At 36.7% G+C, this 6,083-nt stretch overlaps 1 pseudogene; it reads left to right on the top strand.

Annotated features, from left to right (window-relative positions):
* The first annotated feature begins 5,159 nt into the window (after positions 1-5,159).
* LOC113254162 (phosphatidylethanolamine-binding protein 1-like) lies at positions 5,160-5,852 on the top strand (annotated as a pseudogene).
* The last annotated feature ends 231 nt before the right edge of the window (positions 5,853-6,083 follow it).

Raw genomic sequence — 6,083 nt, 5'->3', positions numbered from 1 at the left:
TTGGCCTGATCTTATAGCTTTGTTCTTTGGTTTCCTTCAGAACTGTGATCTGTAAATTCTCAGAGGATACTGAAGCTTCCTGAATATGCCCACTTCTCAAGACATAAGGTAATTCAAAAACTTATAATTTATAAACTAAAAAATGTCAAAATATATGGGTTTGGTCCTAAGTCATCCCTTCTTTCCTGTCAACTTTACTCCTCTAGGTGATCTATCCAGTCCCACAATTTCTAATGTCACCAATGCAAACACTCTCCAGTCCTTATCTCTTGTCCTGTCTTCAAATCTATATATAGGAGTGTTTATTTGATTCCTCCACTTGGGTCTCAAAGCATAATTTCCTCTCATCTTCCTGTCGTCCTCCCATCTTCCTCCTCCAGTCTTTCTCATATCAATAAATAGCATCACATCCACTCTGTTGATTAAACTAACCTAGAAATTATCATTAATTGTCTTTCTCTCAGCTCCCATACCATACTCATCAGCAAATCCTGTTGTTTCTTTCCAAAATACATCTCATTCGCATTGCTACTACCCTACTCCAAGAAATCTTTGCTCATCTGGGCTAATGCAATAGTCTATTTAATGGTTTGTCTGGTTCTACTTTTGCTCCCTAATTAGCCATTCTCCACACAGCAGACAGTGTGATCTTTTAAAATTCATGGCACCCTTCTGCTCAAAATCCTCCAATGGCTTCTCATTGCACTTAGAATAAAATCCAAACTCCATACAAGTCTCTACATGTTATGGTCACTGCCTCTCTCTCTCCAGTCTTACTGCTATCTCTCGCTTCTCCTCATTGGCTTTGCTCTAACCACACTAGGGTGCTCTAAGTTCCAGGAAAACACTCACTTATTTCCACTCTTGAAGCTTTGCATCTGCTTTTCCCTTTGCTTGGAGCTCTCTGCCCTCTGACTTTTATGCTGGGCTGGCTGTTTTCTTTCACGTCTCAACCCAAATATCATCTTCTCAGAGAGACCTTCTGGAAATCAATCTAAAGAACTACCTCAGTTCCTCGGTTTCATCCACTGTTTTATTTTGTGCATAGCAGTCATCATCACCTGAATTTATCTTACTTGTATATTAAATTTTTCTCCTCTATTTGGAACTGTGACCTTTCTATACTTTTATCACTCTATCTCCCACCCCAAAAAGAATAACTGGAATATACTAGGTGTGTATCCTGGGAGGGTAGGGATACATGGGAGAGAAAAAGACAAAGAAACAGAGATAGTTTATGTACAATATGATACTGACATGCTTGACATTTAACCCACATTCTCCCTAAACTGGTTTGGGTAAATACTGATCTATAGGATTCTTGGACACAAAAGATTCTTTGGACAAATTAGTTTGGAAGATCCCATTAGAGATTTATAAAATTTTTTAGTCTATAAAGCCTCAATGAGAAGGAAAGATATATTTGTTTTAGAGAATTTTGTAGGAATTAAAAATGGCTACACTGAGAGAAGACACAAAAATATGCTAAGGAGAAAATCTGGTAAATAGCAGTTAAGTAAGATTAGAAATCCATAAAATAACAATAGCAAAAATTAAAAAGGAAAAATGGATAGTTTAAAATAGTTTCAGATTTAGAAGAATAATATTGGGAAATTTTGAACAGAATGTAGTCAGATTTCTAAAAAGTATAATTATCAAACTTATTCTTTATAAAGTCTATAAAAGATGGGATAACATAAACATGAATATCCTGGTTATAGTTAAGGAAAGTTATGTAAAACCAGACATTTGAAGTTAAAATGAGAGGGATTAGGGAAATTAAATTGAGAGGAATAAGTCTCTGAAATTTATAATTAACCACAATGTGGAAGGGTAGTTTTTAACAGCTGCTCTTTAAAAAATCCTGTTTTTAGCTACATAAAATTTACCAACATGGCTGTAGTGCTTTGAACTTTAATCATATATTTATACTTTGCATTAAAGCTTATGAAGAGCAAATATGAAAGTTTGTCAAAAATAGGGGATGTATTATAACTCCCAAGTGAAAAAAAAATGCGTATTTGAATTCCCAAGCCTCTACATACCTATCCACAGAGTCACTGTTATATTTTTAAACCTCATTCCTGGAAACACTGCAGATATCAGATCAATTTAGAAGCCAAAGAATACCTCTGGGAATGACATGGCAGCAACTGAAATAGTGTTTGGCCAAATTAAGAGTGTATGCCAAGGATGCCAAAAATCACAGTAACCTGGCAGGTAGGTAGCTATTATTTAACTGTATGATCATTGCTGGTTTCTCTACTGAAAAACTATTGGCTGTTTATGCAGTGAAATGGAGCCCATGATTTAGGCAGAGTATCTCTCTGTTTTGATGTCAGTAGTAGCTGGCTGGGGATTATACCCAATCACAAAATGGAATTTCTCAAGGAAAGTACTTGGGAAGAAAAAAATCTTTTAACAAATTATATTATAAGTCACTTAGAAATAAAAATGAAACGATATCAATTTAGAGGTTTTTTTTTTTTTTGCTACAGATTCTTAATATTCAGAATGCTATTCATATTCTGCATGGCTTATATATTTCTTTCTTTCTGGTACAAACAGATTGGCCTGGTCTTAGTTTGCTGCAAAACATTTCAATTTTAAATTTATATTCTGTAAGACAACTAATAAGATAATTATTTTTATTTTTATTTTATTTATTTTTTTTTTAAAGATTTTATTTATTTATTCGACAGAGATAGAGACAGCCAGCGAGAGAGGGAACACAAGCAGGGGGAGTGGGAGAGGAAGAAGCAGGCTCACAGTGGAGGAGCCTGATGTGGGGCTCGATCCCGTAACGCCGGGATCACGCCCTGAGCCGAAGGCAGACACCCAACCGCTGTGCCACCCAGGCGCCCCTAGATAATTATTTTTAAATAACTTTCTCTATATGTTCATGGTTCCTGGATCTCTCCTCTCTCATCTGCAAACTGGTCTCATGGTCATGATCTCATGCTGTTTGGAAAAGAACTTAACTTTCATAATTCTTAAAATCCCAAATTGGCCAAAATTGCCCATGTGCCTCGAAATGCAGCATGTGTTCTTAAATTTAGGAGAGTTGATGATATGAATAAATAGCTTCTTTCTCTGGATCCACATTATTGTCCTCCTAATGGATAATGCTCAATGATAACCTGATTTTAAAGTGGGAATATCTGCTATTTTCAAAATGCTGGAATTATTCTATTTCATAATTCAAGGAAGAAATTGATACTAAAGATTACTTCAAAATTATAAATGTATATCATCAAAAAATCATATTAGGAAATTAATTTCATTTCTGTAAGGTTCAAATGTAATCAAATAGTCTCATTAATCATACCCATATGTAGTGGAAAGAACATTAAATTTGACCTGTGTTTGTAACTTGCCTCTTCCAGGGAGAGTATATTCGGTCACTTCTCCTAAATGTACTTCTTTGGTTAATGACATGAGTGTAGTAACACCTGACTATGCAGTAGTGTTTTTTGTAAAGAAATGCAAAGAATTATTACTATTATCATCATTGTCATCTTCATCATCACCTATTTACATCATTATGATTATTATCAAATTTAATGGAGTCTGTGAAAGATTTCAGAACTTCCACATACACAAACAGAAATAAATATGAACCCACTATTTATGGGATAAAAGACAAAATTTAGAATTAATATACAATCAAATAAAAACATAATTTTGGCTATTTTTTATCTTTTCTATAGTTGTACCTGTCCAAATTTCTAAATTGCTGTATGGACAAATAAAAGAAGATACAGAAAGTATAAACTGGAAAATGCAAATGTTTAATTCAAGTGAAAGAAATTACTAGGTGCTTCTCAGCTGTTTCATGTCCACGTTGAAATCACAGAAAAGGCTTTGGGCAATCACGAATAAATTGATGCTACATTTATGTGCAAATTTAACCCCCACATTATGTTCTATGTGATGTGGTTACATCGGTTATAGAAACTGACAGAGAAATTACATTTGCTACAGTTCTCATAAAAGAGTGACACAAAATAAATTTTAATGTAACATAAAAATTAGTTTTGTTACACAAAATTTTATGCCCTTTATGTCATCTATGCTGGACAATGATAATCTAATGGAAAATTAGATTAATTAAATAATCCAGAAATTCTTTAATTAAATACACAAATTCAAGTATTCTTGACAGATTGAATAATCAGCATTGTTGAAGGCAAACTTCCATATCTAAGAAGCAAAACAAAGGAAAAAGAATGCACATCTGGGCAAATAAATCTGTCTGAATCCTTTATCATTCTTTATCAGTTTAGTTTTTGCATTGTATCTTTTCTGAGTTTTGCGTTGGTTTTATGTGTTTTGTATAACCACAAGAAACACATAACATGCTAAAATACAAATAACTGAGCTTGAATAGTCTATGAATAGTCTAATCATTCATTTACCCATCCATCCATTGAGGAAACAAAGATTATCTGAGTATCTATTTTTAATTGGCATTGTAAATACAAAACTAAATGTTGCCGCTTGGCTAGCTTAAAAATGATGATTAAAATCTGGTATGATAAGTGCTGCTAAACACACACACAGACGCTCAGCATATATAGCGTTGGACAAAGAAAAGTATAATTTCAAATTTGCAACATAGACAAGGAAGGCTTTACAGAGGAAAAATCACTTGAACTAGGTTTTGAAGCCTACCAAGGATTTTTAAGTGCTTAAGACTGAATTGTTTACTTCAGGAGAGAGAAAAAATCATGTGCAATGGCAGAGAGGAGTAGCATATAGCGTGAGTTGAATGAGGTGGGGCCAGATATATGATAAAGACAAAGAAACTAAATCATAGAACACTTTGTAATTTCATCAAAGGAATTTGGAGTTTAGACTATGGCTAATATTATACGTCTGCTGCTAATATAGCATTTGAATAACAAAATATGATTTTCGGTTTTGAAAATTCCTGTTAAGAGCAGTGAGTCTAATGAATAGAAAGCGTGTAGAGGCAAAGACATGAAGTAGGAGGTGACCACATAGTTTTGTAAGACATAATGAGGACCTAACTTAAGCCAATGAAGTGAAAATAAGAAAATGTGGTGAAACAGTTGGCAGACCGCTTGGAGTCAGTGCTGCAGGCCGGTGTCTTGCCTCCCAGGACTCTTCCCAGCTGTCTGTCCAACTCGCCCGTGATGCTGGTAGACCTCAGCAAATGGTCCCGGCCCTTGCGCCTGCAGAAAGTGGACGAGAAGCCGCAGCATCTGCGGCAGGTCCGATACAACAAGGCGGAGGTAGTCAAGCTGGGCAAATTGCTGACACCCACCTAGAAGTAGCCCACCAGTGTTGCATGGCATGTCCTTGATCTGGGTGAACTCTACACTTGGTCATGACAGATCTGGAAGTGCCCAGCAGGAAGGACCCCAAATGCAGGGAATGGTACCCTTTTCTGGTGGTCAAAATGAAGGTCAATGACATCAGTAGTGGTATGGTCCTCTCCCACTAAGTCGACTTGCGCCTCCTGTGGGGATGGCCTTCACTGCTACATCTGGCTGGTTTAAGAGCAGAATGGGTCACTGAAGTGTGACAAGCCCATTCCCAGCAACCGACCTGGAGACCACTGTGGCAAATTCAAAGAGGCATCTTTCCACAAAAAGCATGAGCCTGGGCTGCCGATGGCCAGCATGTGTTACCAGGCTGAATGGGATGGCTATGTGCCCAAACTCTAGGAGCAGCTGTCTGAGAAGTCGGGGAATGCTAGGACACAGAAACCATCCCGGAGGTCTCTAGCTGTGGTTTCAAGTTCAGTGATGCATGTAGATTTCTCTGCTTCCCAGTTCCCATTCTCACGGGGGAGGCCTGAGCAAGCAGGTAGTGGTTTAGGGTGAGTTTTCCTTCTGCCTGTCCTTTATAATTCTAGAGGGTCACACCCAGGTTTATGTTTTGACCAAATTTGAATTCCATTTGGGGGGATGTTTTGGTACTAGGATGGGGTCATCAAATTGTGAAAAGAATAGCAACCCAGATTTTAAAGAAGAAAAAGTGCAGGTAAAAAACCAGGTCTACGGTAATAGAGCAGAGCGTCAACGAATCTTTAAGAGAGGGTTAAAAAGTGAGAG

Source organism: Ursus arctos, unplaced genomic scaffold (genome assembly GCF_023065955.2).
Source record: "Ursus arctos isolate Adak ecotype North America unplaced genomic scaffold, UrsArc2.0 scaffold_20, whole genome shotgun sequence".
In the NCBI taxonomy this organism is placed as follows: Eukaryota; Metazoa; Chordata; class Mammalia; order Carnivora; family Ursidae; genus Ursus; species Ursus arctos.
The sequence above is the reverse complement of the archived record's forward strand: the minus strand, read 5'-3'. Positions and strand labels throughout refer to the sequence as shown.